General features: G+C 34.7%; 2 pseudogenes; one reads left to right on the top strand and one right to left on the bottom strand.

Moving 5' to 3' along the window:
* The window catches only part of LOC125111342 (dual specificity protein kinase TTK-like), a 33,953-nt pseudogene extending 26,859 nt beyond the window's left edge, over positions 1-7,094 (bottom strand).
* A 5,207-nt stretch (positions 7,095-12,301) lies between these two features.
* Positions 12,302-12,689, top strand: LOC125113507 (28S ribosomal protein S17, mitochondrial-like; annotated as a pseudogene).
* The last annotated feature ends 10,306 nt before the right edge of the window (positions 12,690-22,995 follow it).

Here is a 22,995-nt window from a genome sequence, read left to right as displayed (position 1 = left end):
GATGGGATCCACTCTAAGGTGCATCTGCCAAAGATGGAATTGTGGTGATCAAGTCCAAAAGATGACCAACTTATCATTGTTAACATATGAAAAAATGGAGAAGAACTCCAATGAGGTCACAACATCCTAAGAGAATGTAGTAAGTGCTGGGATGAGAGTAAATCAAAGTGGTTAACATAACACTGATGACAGACAATAGCAAAGATGGTGGTCCTTAGTGTTCTCTTACTCCCTGGGTAGCTGCTTAGCAATTATTGTTGAACATAAAATTGTGTAGAAGGGGAGATACAGGTTGCTAAAGGCAAATTTACACTGATACCCCTGGCTTATATTTTTTTCTGTGAACTTGTCTTTTTCTAAGTTGCTGAGCTCAGCTAGACAATAGTGGCTTTTCACTTTTAGCAGTGACTATTTTTTTCCCTATAAGAATCAATTCAGGACAAATAAAATTACTTATTTGGAGCAACCCATCCCCAAACCTTAGGAGAAAATGAAAGTTTTCTTAAGCTCTAAAGGTGGGGGGAGGTATTCTTAAAAATTAGATTTCCAACATTATTCAGTTTATTTTTAGAAAGCCAACATAGTTTGGGGACTGCTTTCCCTTGCTACAATATAAATAAAAGAACACATTGGAAGAGTAGCAAGAAGCTTTCAACTCTTTCAACCTGAAATTCTGTCTTCTGCTATTTTTCCAGAATAGGAGGGCAACACCTTTGAACCAAGAGTTGTTTATCACTCATCGACTGGAAAGACAAGTTTACCCAGCAGTCAGCTGCTAACTTCTCCCTTTCAAAGTTTTAGGCTGTGGTAGGGCTGCATCTAGACCCCAAATGCAACCTCTAAAGTACAAGAATAGGAAAGAAAATGCCCTAGTTGTTGGATTCCCTTTTCCTACAAAAGTCTTTGGGATATAAAACAAAAAAATTGTCAGGTAGTCAGATGGAAATGTATGGTTAATTCTATTTGAACCATTAATCATAACAATGAATAACTAGAAAGTCAATATATTAAAAATGCCCCTTTTATATCCTAGGCAATGTGCTAAACTCTCTATCAGAGAGTTTTTAGCATACCATGGTGTATCTATATTATTAAATGTTACATAATCACTACTATAGTATTTTGAAAAAAATGAGATTAAATATTTTAAATAAAAAGTATTAAAATTAATAGTAGCATAGAAAAATTATAACATATTTATCCAGTGGGATGGAATATAATAGTAGAAATGAAGGATCTAAACTGACACATATCAAATTGGATTGATCTCAAAATAACATTAAGCATAAAAAATACATTACTATAAGAGGAATACTTACAGCATAATCACATAATACTGTGTAATAAAAGCGAAAGAAATATGTAGAAATGATGAATAAGAAATTCTGTCTAGTGTTTAAAGGTGTAAGAGAAAGAATAAAAGGGATTCCAGAAAGGAACAAAAGAGGCTTCAATCATTTAGGTAATGTTTTTATTTCTTTCACTTTGGGCACATGCGGTGTAGTAATTTTTTTCTTGAAACATGTTTTTATTCACAATTAATTTAAAAAATAAACACAGGAGGAATTCCTGTCGTGGCACAGTGGAAATGAATCTGATTAGGAACCATGAGGTTGTGGGTTCAATCCCTGGCCTCACTCAGTAGGTTAAGGATCCGGCATTGCCATAAGCTGTGGTGTAGGTTGCAGAAATGGCTCAGATCTGGCATTGCTTTGGCTGTGGCATAGGCTGGTGGCTATAGCTCTGATTAGACCCCTAGCCTGGGAACCTCCAAATGCAGCAGGTGCGGCCCTAAAAAGCAAAATAAAATAAAATAAAATAAAATAAAATAAAATAAAATAAAATAAAATAAAATAAAATAAAAAACACAAGAGTAAAACTTCTAATAGGAAAAAACAACACATAGTATATAATTCCATTTATTAGGTAGTATATTTTTTGTATTTTTTTCTCCTTTCAATTCTTGTCTTTCTCTCTTTCTATTCAATATTCATGTGTTTGTTTTGTACTTAGGAAAAAAACCTGTCACTCAAAAGAGTTTAAATGAGTCATTGCTCAAGTATGCAGTGAAGAGCACAAATTTTTAGTCTTTAGTAGGACTGGGTTGTCATTTGGTCCAAACTAGAGCTTTCTCTTTCTATCAAACTGATTATTTATTTATTTACTTAGCTGCACCCACTTCATGTGGAAGTTTCCAGCCAGGTATTGAACCTGAGCCACAGCAGTTACCCTGGCCACTGCAATGACAACACCACAGCCCTAACACACTCTGCTAGAAGTGTACTCCTAACCAATAACTTTTTAATTTCCAATCTTGTTTTTCACTTTCTGAGGCCACATTTCCATCCATTTTACCTAAATTATTGTTTGAGGAAATATCCCTTTGGTCCAAAACAGAGGTTTGATTCCTTGAAGGGCAATATTCTTTGCAGAAATTTCAGCAAGGTGATTTCCCCTAGCTTCCAGAGTCAAGTTTAGAATGCTGCAGACTCCTAATAATCGCTAAAGCTATGGATATTGCATCCAATAATTCCTGAACATAGGGGCTGTTTTAAATATTTCCACTGGAAATAAGGAAGCCACATTGTTTCCTCAACATTCCAAAATCATTAACTACTCTGGAAGCATATATGCTATCAGTATAAATATTGCCAGTTTGCCCTTGCTTAAAGTACAGAGGCTTATAAGAGAATATAATTCAGCCTGTTGGGCCAAAGTAGACTTGGATAAAGATGCTGACTCAACTACATCAAAAGGAGTTATAATAGCATATCCAGCGCAATATTTGCCATTGTCACCTTTAAATAGGAACCTTCAGTGAACCATGAGAAGTAAGTATTACTCAAAGCAATTTCCTGTAGATTATCAAAGGAGTCAAGAGGTGGTGGGTCAGCATTAAGAAATTGTAAGGGAGTGTAAAAGAGTTATGTGGGGAGCACTTAAAAAAGGACTTTATAGGAGATGTGATGGCCCACTGATAAATGTTGAGTGTTATAAGAATTCAGGAGAGCTTCTACAGCATGAGGTACAAAAATAGTTAAATGGAATGCTACAATGATTTTCTTAGTGTCCTTAACCAAAATGGCAGTGGCTGTGATGGGTTGAGGCAAGAGGGGTATCCCTGAACCATAAAGTCCAGTTTCTGGCTATAATACCCTATGGGTCCGTGGTGGTCCTTGTGTTATTGGGTGAATATTCCAAGGGCATTCCCCTCCTTTTCATATATGGAAAAGAAATAGGGAATCTGATAACTGGAAGGGCAGATGGATTCCTCAGACTTTCCTCTTTAGGCCTTGAAGACTGTAATTTGGCTCTTCCCATAGAAATTGGATTTAGGTTTTTAATATTGATAAAAGACACGATTAAGAGAGAAATTTAAAATCCATTTTCAACAAAAATCTACTAGCCTAAAACAGCCTCAACATTGACACCTAGTTTTGGTTTTGTGAAACTTAGGACACCATGAAGTCCATCTGTGTACAGGTATACTTGTTTAGATGCCCCAAACACTAAACCCAAGCTTGAGAAAACTATAATATTTTTTTGGCAACCTTATGTCTCTTTAAGGCTAAAAGCTTTAATGAGTAGATATTCTTTTCCTGTGAAGAAGAAAACCATTCACACATTGCAACAAAGTAGAACTTAACCCTGGGAAACATTAATCATCCAGACCAGCCTTCAGAATTTGAAAGAAATAAGAAGGACTCTCAGTAAAACCAAGAGCCATTATCGTTCAGGTGAATTGTTTTCTTCCCAAGTGAAGGGAAAAAGGTATTGGTTAGCTTCATCAAATGGAATACTAAAAAATGCACTGCATGAATCAATTACAGTTGAGTTCATTTCTGGTGGGAAGGATGTTAGTAACATGAAAGTGTTACAAACGACAGGGTGTCAAGAGATAACAATGTAGTTTATTCTCAGAGGTCCTAAACAAACCTCTGCTTTCAATCTTTAAACTTTCTCCCTGATAAATGGGAATGTTTTAGGGGCTAATACAAGGGACAATGAGGCTTTGAGAATTGTAATCTTCTTTTATGGGCTTTATAACTTAAAGGACTTCTCTTAGGATATTGATTAATTATTGCAACAGGTTTTGAGAGGTCTATTTGAATCTTGATGGGTGATGCTAGGTGAAATTTGTCAACATTAGTTGGAGATTATGCATAAGAACAGTTGTCACAGATTTAATAGTGACAAATGATTGGTGTTTCCAGAATCAGCTCTAGCACTGTCAGAGACAGAATAAACAAGAGATGTCAAAAGGGTCTTTTAATTCACCTGGTGGGTTATTTTGATAACTATGGTCAATTTCTAGAATTATATCCCACTTTTGGGAGAAAGAAATTTAGGCATGGTATTCTGTAAGAAATCTCAGATTAATAATTGGATAAGAGAGGAGGAACTAAGGCAAAAAGAGTGTATACCCTTCAGAGGGTCTAAACAAATGGGAATAGGTTCAGAGAAAGTTCATTAGAGACCCCCACCAGCTGCACTCTTTCAGTACTCTGAGGCAGGAGCCGTTTTAGAGTAGTGGAGTTGAGCACTAGAATGTGGCTCCCTCTGGTGTCACTTAGGACTAGAAGGGGTTTATCTCCATCTGGAGAAATGTTTCTCCTAGTCCATCAAGAGGGAGAACTGAGAATAGCCCCTATAGTTCCTTGGAGCCGCATCTTTGGTCTTTGAAAATTGAGAAAGGCTGGACAGAGGGCTGAAGGCACTTAAAATGCTTAAATTTATAACTATCTATTTTACAATGCCCTGAGTGCAATAATAGCAGAACCTGGGTAGATTTTGGTTTTCTATAGAAGATTTCTTTATCTGGAGTTGAAAATTAAGAATTTTGACAGTCTTCTTTTGAGGTGGTTCATCTAGAGTGTGAGAGAGCTGATTTGACAAATTAACTAAATATAGAGTGGTCATAGTTTTTCATCTGTCCTTTTAAAAATATTATTATTATCATTATCATCATTATTATTATTATTGCTAGAAGGGACAAGTGTTAGCACTGCCCATTAGTAAACATATTGTTAAAAGTTATCCAGGTGGAATCAACATCTTGAGGAAGACCAGAATTTTCTTTAAAAATAATCTTTAGTTGATTATGATAATCATGAACAGGTTTATCAGATTTTTGTGTGCAAGCCTGAATTTTGCTCTGATCAGAAGCCTTTGGAAAAGCTGTTGAGATTGCTGGAAGAAGTTGCCTAGTGATTGGCCAAGCCTGATCGTATTGTAAGTTAGCAAGCTGGCCTCCTGTTGTAACTCTAAAGACTTTTCAGGTTGTCCCAAATAGAGGTTTTCAACCAGTTATGGAACATAGTATTCATAGACAAGTATGTGAACTAGTTGATATAACTCAGAGAAACTAGACTGATGAGTTTGAATGACTACATTAAATTCCTCAATAAATCTGTGAGGAGCTTTGATTACCTTGGGAAAATCTTACTGAGCCATCCTGGTTCAGCTTCAGTGCAGTGAATATAAAAAAATTAGCCTCTGGATCCTTAGAAGGCTTTATTTTAAAGGGACAGGTTCTGACAAGTTCAGAGGAGAAGGATTGGAAAGAATTTCAGGTAAAAGTGGAAGGTTGGAGATAATCATTATGGAAGTTATTGATGAAAAAAAAGTTGCCTGCCACATCAGTAAAAAAAGATGCTGCATCCATCATGCCATCACATTACACCCACCTGATAGTGAGCCCTGAGGGAACTCAGAAGAGAGACACAATGCCCTCCAGCGAGCCAGCAACCACTGTGGCCACTCCCACCTGCAGCCACACCCAACCACCCATGTGCACCCTGAAGAAACTCAGGATGAGAAAGCACAGGGTACAGGCCCCAGATAGCTGAAGGACATATCAAAGGAATGATTTCAATATGCCCTGATTTTGGCATCTTTTCCTACCCAGAAGAGCACTAAATATCAGTTTTTCTTTAATTGGCTATTCTTTTGATGTTCTGACTACCTGGTCTTTGTTTCAAAAACTCTTAGATATCCTGGGTCCTCCCTTACCATTTTGGAACAGTTTCTTAAAACTATCTGAGAAGCCATCTACTAGGCTTAAGTCCTCAGTTTTGTCTGCCAAATAAAATGTAATTCTAACCTTTTAGATTGTGCTTCTTCTTCTTTTTCCCCTTCTGTTGATAGCAGATTGAGGGTATAGAGGAGTAATAGGCAGGGTAGAATGGAATGCAGAAGATGGCACTGGAGGTGGAGTCTAAAACAAAGAAGCCAAAGAAGAAGATCCTGAAGCTTTGGGATCCATTTTACCTCAAACATTTATGTACCTCAGTGAATCTTAAAGTCTTTTTCAGTGGAGAGGCAATTTAAGCTTCTAATAATGTTGGGAAACCTCAAAACATCTAGTGAAAGAATCATTTCACTGTTTTGGAAACTTTTGAGCTATTATAGTCCAATTCAGTTTTAAGGAAATTAAATTTGGGGATTTAGAAGTTCTTGATAATGGCCATAGACATTCTGAATTGCCTTTAGTTGGGTTGGTCTATTTAGCTTTACAAATGCATGTAAGGAAGGAATATGGTTTTTAAACATAAAATCAGGAGTTCCCTTTGTGGCTCAGTGGTAATGAACCTAACTAGTATCCACGAGGATATCCATGAGGATGAGTTAAGGATCCAGTATTGCCATGAGCTGTGTCATAGTTTGCAGATGCGGCCCAGATCTGGTGTTGGTGTAGCTGTGGCTGTGGCATAAGCCAGCAGATTCGGCTCCAATTTGACCCCTAGCCTGGGAACTTACATAGGCTGTGGACGTGGCCCTAAAAAGACAAAAATATAAATAAATAAATAAATAAATAAATAAAATCATTCACAGTCCCTGTAGGGTGGGTGTTCTCAAAATACTTAGATAACTGTGACCCATTTTTCATAGTTTTTTCTCTAGAGTAAAGAACAATTTTCACACAAGTCCAATAGCTTATTTCATAAACAACTCTTTTCAAACAGCTTGCAAGCCTGAATATTAGCCAGTTCTAAGGAAACAGCTTGCTCCTGGGAAATCCAGGTCAAAACCTTTTCCAGACAGTTTCCAGAGAATAGCTCCTTCCAAAGGAATGAACTGAAGGTGAAAGGCATTTTCAGCCAGCATTAAGTGAAGTGGTTTTATCTCAAAATCAAACCAATGTGTCAAATGAGTAATTATATACAGAACAAGACCTTAACCAGAAAGACATAACCTTAACATAATTCCCAAATAAAACTTGAGGAGCTTCAAATGTAAAGAAGGAATGCACTTGAATTTAGGAGAAGGATACATATTCAAATACCAGGGTAGGCAAGAAAGCAGGGAGTGGCAATGACAGTGAATGAAAATGCACTCAATTTCAGGTCCCACATGCATTTTTTCACCAGCCCTGGAAACTTAGGGGGTCTTTTTTGGCCCCTGTAATTGTCACCAAAATGTTGAACTGAAATAAATAGGCTACCAGATATTTTTCAAGCAAAGATTGGTTTATTCAGGATGAGTAGGAAGAGTAGAGATCTGCAACCCTGGTGAGGCATGTGCAAATCCCCACATGGCAAGGGACAGAGAACACTTTCATAGAGAGGAGAAAAAATTGGGGAGGGCCAGAGTAAACAAAGAGTCCATGGCTTTTCACTGGCTGACTTCATATTAAGGAAGAAGAGGAGTCATTCTTCCCATTGGGTTCTGCTATCACAGTGTGTGAGAGCTCCCCTTTCTGGTCTCCTGACTCTACTTAATTAAAATTTCTGTTTATTCATTTTTTTATAGGAGAAACTAATACAACCACCTCCTTGATCTTAGATTTCTTACTTCCAGAACTGTAAGTAAATAAATTTCTCTTGTTTAAGCCACAAGTCTACATTGTTTTGACAGGTTAGCCATAATTATGCAAACAAAAATAGTGTCACAAAATATAACTGAATGTATCACGTGAAATAGCAGTAACAATAATAAAACAAGAAGCAAGAAACAGATTAAATAAAAACTTCTTTAGAAGCATTGAACTATTGAAGAAATCAATAAGAAAATTATTTCAATAAAATGAGAGCACAAAAGAGATGGCTAAAAGGTAAGATATGTAGAGGTAAATGACAGAATTAAGTCAATATACTGAAATGCAGAATAATGCCAAATCTATTAAATAAATTAGAAACAGAAAGAAATAGAATGTATACAGTTGAAACTTAAACTGCTGTTTTGGGAAGAAGGTGTCAGAAATCATACCGAACATGGAAGGAGTGTCAAAGTTATTAAATCAATACAAATAAAATTATTTATATAAAAGACAAAGATGATGCTAACACAAAATAATTGGTACCTCTGAAGTAATTCATACAAATAATGTTCACAGAGATACAACAGGGAAAATCTCTTAATTTAACCTTTCAGGATATATTATATACCAAGAAAAGGTGATTCCAAAAAATCAATATTGAGATTTATGCTCTTTACACCAATACCACTGAATTTCAAAGGTAATTTTTCAGATCCTAAGTAGTAAGAAAAAGTCATTAATATAAGCAAAATCAAGCTGGCCTTAAGATTTTCCCACAGAAACACTTCACTAGGAGGTAAATAAAGCAATGATTGCAGGTCCTGAATGAAAGTGTGATCCAAGCATATGAGAGCTATCTCAATAGTCATAACAGAATTAAAGCTGACACTCAGTAATATAAAAGATTCAGGAAGTGTAAACTGAGTGTTTCTGGAAAAATGTCCTTGATAATTAAATTCAACAATCTAAAAAATAACATGAAGAACTCAAGGATGATTTAAATGATTTGTTAGTAAAGACTATTAAATTCACTTAATTAGACAACCAAAATAAATCCTGGAAAGAAAATGACTAGCTAATACAGTCTTAATTACTGACAAAATAAAATGTATAGGTATAAGATACCAAAATGTATAGGTCAACAGAGATGTTGAAGAAATGTAGGTGTCGTAAGTCCTTGACATCTTTCATTCTAGAGAGTCATTAGATTCATATACAGGAGTTCCTGTCATGGCACAGCAGAAATGAGTCCGACTAGGAACCGTGAGTTTGTGGGTTTGGTCCCTGGCCGCACTCCGTGTGTTAAGGATCCGGTGTTGCTGTGCGCTGTGGTGTAGGTCGCAGATCCCATGTTGCTGTGGCTGTGGTCTAGGCCGGCAGCTATAGCTCCTATTAGACCCCTAGCCTGGGAACCTCCATATGCCATGGGTGTGGCCCTAAAAAGACAAAAGACATTATGATAAAATTCATATTTAGAAAAATTTGATGGGACACATAAATATGTTCATATACGAAAAAGAACTACACATTTAAAAGTTATTTCTAAATATTGGGATCAATAATTTTGACTTTGTTTCTTTCTCTCTCTCTCTCTTTTTTTTTTGTCTTTTTAGGGCCACTCTCATGTCATATGGAGGTTCTCAGGCTAGGGGTCCAGTTGGAGTTACAGCTGCCAGCCTACGTCACAGGCACACCACAGCTCATGGCAACACTGGATCCTTAACCCACTGAACAAGACCAGGGATTGAACACATGTCCTCATGGATACTAGTTGGGTTTGTTAATTGCTGAACCACAATGGGAACTCCTGTTTCAGTTTTTCTGTGTTTCCAAAATCACTAAATAGTGCCTTAAGCTGAAATAGGTTAAATGAAATATAAAAGGTAATGAAATATAAAAGGTGATGGTAAAATGTTAAATAAAATTAATCATAGAAAATTAATAGTTTTTTTTGAGTTAGGAGGCCATAAAAATTCATGGTTATATATTTTATAACATATGCACATTTAAGATTGATAAAGTACTTTGCCATGACAGTAATCCTGGCATAATAAGTCAAGGATGTTGGATGGTGGAGCTTTCTCATTAGTGTGTATCAATGCACCACACAAACATCTCTTTGCTTGGGGAAATGTTCTTAGGGGATGTTTGAAGCTCTTTGGACATATATTACTCTTGTTATTCAATCAGAGTTCCACGTATTAGAATGAGATCTGCTATCTTAATACTTTCATTGTCTTTGGTAAGCTAAAATACACAGGAAATTGTTCACTTTGGGGAAAAGATTAATTCAAGCCACAGAATCCAATTTAGTAAGGCAAAGGTCATTTGTAAACCGTGTTCTAAGTATCTTATTTAAAAACTTGGGCTGGGGACAAACTAATCAAGACTAATCAAGAGAGATGTTTTATTTTTTTTCTCTGTAGAATAATACACATTTTGATGAGGTATGCCATACATTATTTTCTTTTCTCATTTGACTCCAGATTTTCAAAAATGCTTACTTACACTTTTATTTATTCACTACACTAATAGATCTGACACCATATTTTTTCTCAACTGTTTATAGATCATTCAAATTTCTTAGACCAAGCCAAAATTCATCTACAGATAAAGCAAAGATGTTCCATAATTGTTACCACCTAAAAATGTCTTGTAAGCTCATATATACCAAGGATAATTTAATTTCCTTTCATTTTCTAAATCTCTCCCTCCTGCTACTATCACAATATTCAAAGCATTTGTGTGCCAACTTTTCCCCAGAACACCTGGTCAATCCTTTACTGCCAGATGGAGCTGCTGATGCAGAACAAAACAGGGAATAGTTGTAATAAATATGTCTGTGGGGGATATTGTTGGTAACATTATTGGTTGAGTCTGCCTTGACTGAAAATTGCAGCAATCCATAGCCTCCATTTATCTGTCTACAACTAGCAAATTATTTGGAGGTGTCAGAAGTCAGGGTGATATAATGAAAGAGCACGGATTTGTAAATTGGTAGATTGCACAGTCTGTGATACTTATTCTACTTCTTTGGGGCTCACTTTTCAATCTCTAAAATGAGTGAATTAAAGATTGAGAGAATTGAGTAAGATGTTTTTGTACTTTGTTCAGTTTTATAGTTCCAAGTCACAATGTGAACACAACATTTTTTCATCAAAAAACCAAATAGACTTTTAAATAAAGACACAATTTCTAAATAAAAAACATATATGTATATAAGTTAAAATGTATATTTAAGTAAAAATATAATTTTCTATACCATCTGGATTTTTAAAAAATTTTGAAAAATAATCCTATTTTTTAAAAGTTACATTATTTTAATAAGATTTGGTGAATAACTACTGGTGAATTTTTTAAAAAACATTATTACTGTTGAACATGAAGCATATTACTATGTGCCGGGCACCATGGCATGGCATGAGACCCTATTAGGCACTATTAACTAGAACTGATAAATGTAGATTAATGGATTTCCAAGTTCATCTCTAATATCTAAAGAGTTTAGAAGTCATTACTCCCATCATGATAATGAGAAATGGTTATACAAACTAAAATCAATGATGCTTCTGGACCTGTTGGAGAACTTATGTCGCAAGGCAAATTGCTACCTTGAAATCTGGAGACAAGCATGTAACAGAGAGTTGATTCTAATACACACTTGCCAGGAGAAACTGCTGAAGCCAAAAACTGATGAGGCCACTTCAATGTTAATATTAACCAATTTCTGAAGCTGAGTATGGACTAGTTTGAGAATTGTAAATAATTGGGGGGCTGTAGTTTAGGGAAGGTGGCATACTTTAATGAACTTTCTCTCTATGCACCCATGATAAAGATCTGTGAAAGATCTAGTGGTTTAAGGGAGGGGAAGAGAAATACTTCCAAAATATAGCCAGAGACATATATATAACAAAAGCCTTCTCTCCAGGGAGAACACTTAACCAGAAACTATCCCATCCTGGCAAGAGCATTTTCCCCATTCTACATTTCCTGCCTCACCTAAGGGGAGAATGTGAGAAAAAGAATCTGTGTGTGTGTGTGTGTGTGTGTGTGTGTGTGTGTGTGAGACTGGCTCACTTTGCTGTACAGTAGAAAATTGACAGAACACTGTAAACCAACTATAATGGAAAAAATAAAAATCATCCCAAAAAAGAAACTCTTGTAAAAATCACAACACAGAGAAATAGACCCATTGAAAGAATGAGATGCAATCACGATATTATCATATGTGGGGCTTCCTCTGCCCCACAACTTATCCCTATATGATTCAGTGGATTACAGTTGAAATGGCTGTGAGATACCTCTGAGAGAAGTTCCTAGAGAAGCACCAGATACACAAGGGAAATAAAGACAATGGAATTTGAAATCTATGACACCTATAGCTACATTAAATACAGCCCAGGTCCTAACCACAGGGATCTGCGGGCTGTGGAGTCTGGAAGTGATCCCCAGCTGCATGCTGCCACAGAAGCAGATGAATTCCTGGGCCTGAAATGCCATAGCATGGGAGCCCTCTGCCCTCCAGGTGACCAAAGCCACAGAATGTCAGTAGCTCGTGCATCTCTCCATGCCTATTGGGTCATGAGGAAGGTGATGAGAACACCAATGCAAAACCTGCTAAAGCGAGAGTGACTGGACTTGTTCTGGGTCCCTATTTAATAGCTAAAGTATTTTAATAAGTGAAAAACCTACTTTTCCGTGATGCTCTTCAGCAGTGAACCATTAGGATGTCATGCTTCTCAAAGCTTTGTCTGGTGAAACAAACATTTGAAACATGAACTGGCTGAGATCATTTTCAAAGTTGAACAAGTCATAGACCCAATGGCCAGAAAGCCTTGTGCGGGAGCCACTTAACCTGAATAACCTAGTCAGCCTAGAAACTATCCACCTAACCAAAAATTTAGAAGAACTTGATCTCTTTTCAACATAGTGAAGGAGGACAGAAGAGGAGCCAAAGGGATGGATTTATAAGTTTGCTTTATGGAAAAATTTTCTCAAAGTTTCCTCATAAATTGACCAGTTTCTCTTAAATATTTATGAAATAGTAAAAGTAAATAAAAAATACATAACATACAAAACATAAAACCACACATTAAGATCTCTTACTTCAGTTTCTTTTACCCAATGTATTCTGTTACCCAATATATCATGTCCAGCTTTCAACAAAATATTATAAGACATACTAAAGACAAAAACAAACAAAAAAAGAAAACAAGAAACAGAAAACAAAAAGTAACCCAGCCAGCAAAGAAAAAGCAAGTTGAAGAACCAGAATGGGTATGACCCATGCTTTGGAATTATCAGGCAGGGAATTAAAAATAATTGTAATTAATATGTGGAGGGTTCAATGTAAAAGCAGACAAAATTCAAAAACAGAGGGTTGATACAAACAGAGAGAAAAACTTAAAAACAATTAAAAGCATATGTGGCTGTGGTGTAGGCCAGCAGCTACAGCTCCAATTTGACCCCTAGCCTGGGAACCTCCATATGCCTCAGGTCCGGCCCTAAAAAGACCAAAAAAAAAAAAAAAAAACCTAGTAAATATCAAAGTAAAAAAAAAAAAAACATAGTAAATATCAAAGTAAACTAGAAGAAAACGAGAATGTCCTTGATGGTTTTATCATTAGATGGGACATGGCCAAGGAAAGAATTGGTGAACTTGAAGAGCAGTCAATAGAAACTTCCCATATTGGGAAAAAAAAAAAAAAGAAGTGAAAATATCAGAATGAAACATCCAAAAACAAAAAACAGTTGGAGATTTCTAAAAGGTGTAATGTTCATATTGGGAATACCAGAAGGAGAAAAGTTGGAGTATCTGAAATTTATAAATGCCAAAAATTTTCAAAAATTCATGACAGACACCAAACTATCGATCTGCAAAGCTCAGAAAACAACAATCGGTTTAAACACCGATAAATTTATACCTAGGGGTAAAATATTTAAACTGCAGTAAATGAAAGACAGGAAAATATCTTGATAAAAGCCAGATGGGGAAAGTCTTACCAATAGGGTAACAAGGTAAGAATTAGAATCAACTTCTTAACAGAAAGCATGCAAGAAAGAAGGGAATAGAATGAAAACTATAATTCTATATCAAATACAATTATCCTTTAAAAGTGAAGGAGAAATAAAGACTGCCACAAACAAAAACCACAGGAATTCTCTAGGAAGCTGATCTGTCCTTCAAAGAATGTTAAAACGAGTTCTTCAAATGGAAGAAAAATTACAGAGTTGGAAAATTGGATCTACATTAAGAAACAAAGGGAACTGCGAAAGGAATTAATAAATGTAAAATATAGTTTTAATTTTCTTAAGTTCTTAATTGATGAAAATTACTGTTTAATGTACTAAGAGTAATAATATATTTGATGATTATAACATATGGGTAGGTGAAATAATTACATCAATAAAACAAGGGACAGGAAGGAAAAATTGAGCATACTTTGTTATAAGCTACTACATGTGAAACACTGTAGTGTTATTTCAAGATGGACTTAGGTAAGTTAAAACTGTATATTTTAAACTCTAGGGAAATCACTGTTTTGAAGAAGTTTAATTGTTCTGCTAAGTATGGAAAGAAAAATGCCAAATTTTTTAACTGGGTTATTTTTATTTTTGAGTCATAAGTGCTGCAAAAATTACTCCTATGCTTATTTCTAAGTTACTTGTAATTTAATTAAGTATATTAAATTATAATTTAATTAAATATAATTTATTATACTTAAATTTATTACCATTTTGAATTGCTTTTTCTCTGTGATGTGGCATAAGAACCAATTGTTCTAAATATGGATATCAAGATGTCTAAGTAGAAATTATGAAAAAAGCTATAATTAAGCATTGTATTTTCTTTTTGTTTTGTTTTTACTCAGTGAATTTTATTATATTTATTGTTGTGCAACATCATCACAACCCAATTTTATAGCATTTCCACCCCAAACCCCCAGCCCACCCCCCTCACCTCCCCACCTGTCTCCTTTGGAAACCTTAAGTTTTTCAAAGTCTGTGAGTTAGTATCTGTTCTTCAGGGAAGTTCATTGTATCCTTCTTTTCGACTCCATATGTAAGTGGAATCTATATGATATTGGTGTCTCACTGGTCTAACTTCACTTAGCATGATAATTTCCAGGTCCATCCATGTTGCTGCAAATGCCATTATTTCTTTCCTTGGAATGGCTGAGTACGTAATCATGTATGTGTACTACATCTTCTTTATCCATTCCCCTGTCGACAGACATTTAGGTTTTTACCATGTCTTAGCTTTTGTATATACTGCTGCAATCTTTTTGAGTCACGGTTTTCTCTGGGTAGATGTGCTGGAGTGGGATTGCTTGATCAAATGATTATTGTAATTTTAGTTTTCTGAGTAATTTCCATACTGTTTTCCACAGTGGTTGTACCAATTTACATTCCCACCAACAGTGTAATAGGGTTCCCTTTCTCCACATCCTCTCCAGCATTCATTGTTTGTAGACTTTTTGATGATGGCCATTCTGGCTGGTGTAAGGTGGTACCTCAGAGTGGTTTTGATTTGCATCTCTCTAATGATGAGTGATGGTGATCATCTTTTCATGTGTTTTTTGGCACCCATATGTCTTCTTCAGAGAATTGTCTGTTTAGATGTTCTGCCCATTTTTTGATGGGGTTTTTTTTTTTTTTTTTTGGTATTGAGCTGCAGGAGGTATGTATAAATTTTGAAGATTAATCCCTTGTCAGTTGCTTCATTTGAAAATATTTTTCTCCCATCCTGTGGATTGTCTTTTCTTTTTGTTTAGGGTTTCCTTTGCTGTGCAGAAATTTTAAGTTTATTTAAGTCCCATTTGTTTATTTTTGTTTTTATTTTCATTACTCTAGGAGGTGGATCTGCGAAGATATTTCTGTGGTTTATGTCAGAGACCATTGCATTTTCTTGATGCTTTTGTCAAAATCAATTGACTGTAATGTGGTTTATTTCTAGATTCTCAACTGTGTTTCACTGATCATTATGTGTATTTCTGTTTATGTAAATATGATTGTCTTGATTAGTGTGGCTTTATAGTAATATTTATAATAGAGAAGTATCATGTCCAACTTTGTTCTTTCTCAAGACTATTTTGTCTTTTTGGGTCTCTTCCTTTTTATATGAAATTTAGACTCAGCTTGTCAATTTCTGCACAAAGACAGCAAAGATTTTGATACAAAATCTTCGAATCTGTAGATCACTTTAAGTAATTTTTCCATGCTAATAATGGCAAGTCTTCAAAATCATTATAAGATGACTTTGGTAAAAAAGAATTTTCTTAGTTTTATTTGTAATTTTTATTGATTACAAAAATACTATTGATTTTTGTGTACAGGTCTGTTATCCTAAAACTCATCTGAAATACTTTATGAATCATTCTAGTATATTTAGTGGATCTCTTATAATTTTGTATATACAAGATTACTTCATCTGCAAATATAGATTTTCTTCTTCTTTTCTGCTCTGGATTTTTTCCCTTATCAAATGGCCTGGGAATCTGTCTCTCCAACAATGTTAAGTAGAAGTATTTAGAGCAGATGTATGTGTCTTTTTCCTCATCTTTGGTGGGAAGCCTTCAGTCTTCCACAATTGAGAATGTTATTAGCTGTGGATTTTTCATAAATATCCTTATTAGGTTGAAGGAGTGCAATTTTATTCCTATTTTATTGAGTGTTTTTTATGACAAAAGGATGTTAATTTTTTTCAAATATTTTTTGTGAATCTACTGAGATCTTCGTATGTCTTTTTTTTGTCATTGATTCCATCTTGTTACATATCATGTTCACTGATGTTCAGATGTTAAATTCATCTTACATTCCTAAGATAAATTACACCAGGTCGAGGTATAAAATACTTTTTATACGTTGCCATATTTGTCTTGCTTATATTTTATCAAGGATATCTGCATTTAAATTCTTAAGGGGTATTTTCCGTAATAATCTCTTCATATGATTTCCTTGGTTTTGATATCAGAATAACAACGGTTTTATGGAGTGAGTTGGGAACAGTTATCTACTCATTTTTATGAAAGGCTTTGTAAAGTATTGGTATTTATTTTTATTTATATATTTCATAGAGTTAGTGAAAACATCTAACACTGGGCCTTTTTGAGTACATAGAAAGTATTTAAATCACTAATTCATTCTCTTTGTTTGTTATTGGTATATTTAGATTTCCTATTTCTTTTAAGCCAGTCTTAGTAGTGTATGTCTTTCTAGAAATTTGTCCATTTTATGTAGATTAATTTGTTGATGTACATTTTTTCATAGTCTTCCATTATAATTATTTTTCTTCTATAAAATACTGGTTTTCTCTTTCATTTCTGCTTTTTGGTAATATGAGTCTCCTCCCCCCCCCATCTGATAGCTAAAGGTTAATCAATTTTATGAAGCCTTTGAAAGAACCAACTTCCAATTTTGTTGATTTTCTCTATTGTTTTACTATATCGACTTTATTTCCACTTAAATTTGTACTTCCTTCGGCTTAATTTCAGTTCAGTTTGTTCTCCTTTACTTAGATAATTTTTTTAGTAGAAAGTTGGATTATTTATTACGTGTATTTTCTTTTTTAGAAATAAGCATTTATAACCATAGGTTTTCTTATTTATTTATTTATTTGGTTGCTTTTTAGGGCTGCACCTGTAACATATGGAAGTTCCTAGGGTAGGAGTAAAATTGGACCTGCAGCTATTGGCCTACACCACAGCCACAGCAATGCAGGATCTGAGCCATGTTTGTGACCTACACTGCAGCCCACTGCCGGATCCTGAACCCACCAGGCAAAGCCAGGTATTTAACCCTCATCCTCATGGATACTAGTGGGGTTTGTTACTGCTGAGCTGCTATTGGAACTCCCTATAAGTTTTCTTCTAAGCACTTTGCTGCATCCCGTAAATTTTGGTCTTTATTTATCTCAAAGTTCTTTCTAAAGTGCCTTCTAATTTTGCTTTGATTCACCAATTATTTATAAATGTGTTATTTGATGTGCAGACATTTATGAGAATCTTACATTTCCTCTGTTGTTGAATTCTAATTTAATTCCATTGTTGTCTGAAAATGTATTTTGTATTGGTTTTACCCTTTTTTATTTATTCAGTCTTGTTTCATGACCTAGAATATGGTCTATCCTAGAGAATATTCCATTAGTACAGGACAAGACTATTCATTCTACTCTTGTGTTCTGAAGGTGCCTGTTAGGTCAACTTGGCTTAGTATGTTTCAAGTCTTTTATTTCCTTATTTATCTTCAGCCTAATTAAAAAAAATCACTATTGAAAGTGAAAATTAAAATTTTCAACTATTGTTTTTGAGTTGCCACTTTCTCATTTCAATTTGGTAAGTTTTTGCTCCATGTATTTTTGATACTCTGTTGTAATTTGCGTATATGTTTATAATTTTAATGTATTCTTGATAAGCTGACACTTTTATTAAAGTATCTTTTTATGTTTCTAGTTACAGAGTTTGTTCTGAAGCCTGTTTTATCTGACATTAGTATGCCAGTTCTCTTTGGGCTACTGCACTTTGAAACCTATTTGTATCTTCAGTCTCAAGTGTGTCTCCTATAAGAAGCACAGTTGGTTGGGCATTTTTAAAAATCCATTATTTCAAAGTTGACCTTTTGATTAGAGTGTTTAAATCCATTTACATTAATGTAATTATTGAAAACACAGGGTTTGTGTCTGTATCTTTTTTTTGCTTTTTTTTGCATTATTGTTGTTTTTGGCTAAATGAATACTTTCTAACATACTATTTAAATTTTCTTACTTTACTAAACTATTTTAAAATCACAATTAGTGATTTTCTGGGTGATTACAGTTAATACTTTAATGTGAACAGTATGGTTTGGATTAATACCAACTTAATTTCAACATAATACAATAAGTTTACTGCAATTGCTCTCCATTCCTCTTTCCTTCTTTCATACTATCAAAATGATCTAAATTATAGCTTTATATATTACAAGAGCATCAGCACAGTTCTATAATTACTGCTTTATGCAGTTTTTTTTTTTTTCCAATCAGGTAAGGGAAGAAAGGGGAAAAAAAGATACATTCTTTTTTGTTGTTGTTTTTATTTTGTTTGGGTTTTATTTTTTATTTTTTTATTGCTCAATGAATTTATTACATTTATAATTAGACAATGATCATCACAACCCAATTTTATAGCATTTCCATCCCACACCCCAAGCATATCCCTCCACCCTGAAACTGTCTCCTTTGGAAACCATAAATTTTTCAAAGTCTGTGAATCAGTATCAGTTCTGCAAAGAAGTTCATTCTGTCCTTTTTTCAGATTCCATATGTCAGTGAATGCATTTGATGTTGGTGTCATTGTCTGACTGACTTCACTTAGCATGATAATTTCTAGGTCCATCCATGTTGCTAAAAATGCTGTTATTTTCATTCCTTTTAATGGCTGAATAATATTCCATTGTGTATATGCACCACCTCTTCTTCAGCCACTCCTCTGTCAATGGACATTTAGGTTGTTTCCATATCTTGGACATTGTGAATAGTGCTTCAGTGAACATTGGACTACATGTGACTTTTTGAGTCATGGTTTTCTCTGGATAGATGCCCAGGAGTTGGTTTGCTGGATCAAATGGTAGTTCTAATTTTAGTTTTCTGAGGAAACTCCATATTGTTTTCCACAGTGGTTGCACATATTTACAATCCCACCAACAGTGTACTAGGGTTCCTTTTTCTCCGTACCCTCTCCAGCACTTATTGTTTGTAGACTTTTGGATGATGGCCATTCTGGCTGGTGTAAGGTGGTACCTCAGAGTGGTTTTGATTTGCATTTCTCTAATAATGAGCGATGTTGAAGATCTTTTCATGTGTTTTTTGGAAATCCATAAGTCTTCTTTGGAGAATTGTCATTTAGATCTTCTGCCCATTTTTTGATGGGGTTGTTTGTTCTTTTGGTATTGAGTGGTAGGAAGTGTTTATAAATTTTGGAGATTAATCTTTTGTCAGTCAATTCATTTGCAAATATTTTTCTCCCATTATGTGGTTTGTCTTTTCATTTTGTTTAGGGTTTCCTCTGATGTGCAGAAACTTTTAAGTTTAATTAAGTCCCACTTGTTTATTTTTGTTTTTACTGTCATTACTCTAAGAGGTGGATCTGAGAAGATGTTGCTGTCATTTATGTCAGAGAGTGTTTGGCCTGTGTTTTCCTTGAAGAGTTTTATAGTGTCTGGTCTTATATCTTGGTCTTTATTTGGAGTTTATTTTTGTGTATGGTGTTAGGGAGTGTTCTAATTTCATCCTTTTCCATGTGGCTGTTCAGTTTTCCCAGCATCACTTATTGAACAGGGTGTCCTTTCTCCATTGTATATTCTTGCCTCATTGTCATAGATGAGTTGGCTGTAAGTGTGGGGGTTTAATTCTGGGCTTTCTATCCTGTTCCACTGATCTATATTTCTATCTTTGTGCCAGTACCATACAGTTTTGATGCCTGTAGCTTTGTAGTGTTGTCTGAAGTCAGGGAGCCTGATTCCTCCAGTTCCGTTTTTCTTTTTCAGGATGTCTTTGGCTCTTCTGGGTCTTTTGTGCTTCCAAACAAACTTTATAATATTTTGTTGGAGTTCTGTGAAAACTGTCCCTGGTGATTGATAGGGATTGCATTGAATCTGCAGATTGCCTTGGGTAGTATAGTCATTTTGCTGATATTAACTCTTCCAATCCAAGAGCCTGATATGTCCTTCCATCTATTTGTGTCATCTTTGATTTCTTTCATCAGTGTCAAATAGTTTTCAGAGTACAGGTCTTTTGTCTCTTTAAGTAGGTTTACTCCTAGGTATTTTATTCTTTTGGATGTGATGGTATATGGGATTGCTTCCCTAATTGCTCTTTCTGATCTTTTGCAGTCAATTTCTGTGTATTAATTTTGTATCCTGTGACTTCGCCAAATTCATTGATGAGCTCTAAGAGTTTTCTGGTAGAAAAACTTGAGGATTCTCTAGGTATAGTATCATGTCATCTGCAAATAGGGATAGTTTTACTTCTTCCTTTCCAATTTGGATTCCTTTTATTTATTTTTATTCTCTGATTGCCATGGCTAGGACTTCCAAAAGTATGTTCAGTAGTGGTGGCGAGAGTGGACATCCTTGTCTTGTTCCTTCTCAGTGTGAATTCTTTCAGCTTTTCACCATAAAGAATGATGTTTGCTGTGAGTTTGTCATATATGGCCTTTATTATGTTGAGGTAGGTTCCTGCTATGCTCACTTTCTGAAGGGTTTTTATCTGAAATGGGTGTTGGGTTTTGTCAAAGGCTTTTTCCGTGTCTATTGTGAGGATGATATGGTTTTTATTCTTCAGTTTGTTGATGTGGTGTATCACACTGATGGATTTGCGGATATTGAAGACCCCTTGCATCCCTGGGATAAATCCCACTTGATCATGATGTACAATCCATTTAATTGATTTGAGTCCTTTCTCTTTTTTGTTTGATAAGTTTGGCTAAGGGTTTATCAATTTTGTTGATCTTTTCAAAGAACCAGCTTTTTGTTTCATTGAGCTTTTCTATGGTTTTCTTTGTTTCTATTTCATTGATTTCTGCTCTGATCTTTACAATTTCTTTCCTTCTACTAACTTAAGGTATTGTGTGTTCTCTCTCTAGCTGCTTTAGATGGAAAAGCTTGTGTGTGTGTGTGTCTTTGATTTGTTGTATAGTGTCATTTTCTTTTTTTAGCCTGGAGGAGTCCTTTCATTATTTCCTGTGATGCAAGTCTTCTTGTTATCTTAGTCACTGATTTTCTGGGGATATTTTCATTTTTAAAGATTTATTTTGATGTACATAGAAATCTTGGTTGACATTCTTTTTCTTTATGACTTTGGATATGTCATTCCTCTGGCTTCTTGTATCAACAGTTTTTTTAAATTAGAAGTCACTTGTTAATCTTTGTGGAGATCCATTAAATAAAATGAATCATTTATCTTTTGTTTTAAAAATTCTGTCTCTCAACTTTTGACAGTTTGACTATTATGTGTCTACTTGTGAATCTCTATGAGTTTATCTTATTTTCAGGTTTTTGAACTTTGCAATGAGGTTTTTCTTTTTCAGATTTGGAATGCTTTTTTCTACTAGTTCTTCAAATATTATTTTTTAATCCTTCTCTCTTCTGACTCTTATACATATGTTAATATCATTAATGTTGTCTCACAAGTCTCTGGGGCTTTTTATTTTTCCTTATTTTTTTTCTTTCTGTTCCTCAGACTGTATCATTGCAATTGACCTATATTACAATTGTCTTATTCTTTTTCTGCCAGCTAAAATTTTCTGTCCAGAAACTTTTTTTAAAATTTTTTATTTGTTTCTGATTCTTTTTTAAAAAAAATGTATTTCTTTTTATTGATACCTTTTTTTAGTGAAACATCTCATTTATGCTTTTCTTTAATACTTTTGAAAAGGTGTCTTTTAGTTTTTGAATATATTTATAAATAGCTTTTGTGAAGTTTGTGTCTTAATAGAGACTTAATAGAAGTCCAATGCCTGGACTTCCTCAGGAACATTTTTATTGACTTGTAATTATTACTTGTTTTCTTATTGAAACACCATACATTCTTGTTTCTTTGGTATCATAATGCTTTGTTGAAAACTAGACATTTTCAGTAATAAAATGTGGTAAGTCTTGTACTAAAAACAGCTATTTCCCTGACCCCAAGCCAGTGTTCATTTCTACTGTGCTTTTTGTTTTTTGTTTTGTTTTGCTTTCCGCTGCTGTTTCTGTACTTTGTGACTTTCTTGGAAGATTCTGTAAAGTCAGTGCTCTTTGTCATGTGTAGTCATTGAAGCCTCTATTTTCCTCCCACCTTTTACTGAGGAGCTCTGTATTTAGTTGAGCCATATGTTTAATTATCTGGTAGTTCACAGCTTTGGCTTAGACTCACCTTCCTGCTTATTTGGAGCTTCAGTATTGGCAAGAGATGATGAAATAGGGGTTTATTAGAACTTTCCTGGGCATGCCCAAAGCATTTGGAAGCCCTTCATTTTTCATCTCATTACTCATTAAACATTACTCTAAGTTTTTTTTGGCCAGATTTTTGATTGCCATGATTGGTAGCACTGCCTCAGGCAGCTATTATGTTAAACAATTGTCACATTATTTTTTTCTTTTGACAAGTTCTCCAAGGAAAAGATTATTTATACTGAGCAAAAAAGTTTTGGTCAAATAAAGACAAATAAATGCCCTAGGGATAGACCATTTCAGGGAGCTACCAGACAGGTTTAACAGTG

The sequence above is a fragment of the Phacochoerus africanus genome, chromosome 1, assembly GCF_016906955.1.
Source record: "Phacochoerus africanus isolate WHEZ1 chromosome 1, ROS_Pafr_v1, whole genome shotgun sequence".
Lineage (NCBI taxonomy): Eukaryota > Metazoa > Chordata > Mammalia > Artiodactyla > Suidae > Phacochoerus > Phacochoerus africanus.
The sequence above is the reverse complement of the archived record's forward strand: the minus strand, read 5'-3'. Positions and strand labels throughout refer to the sequence as shown.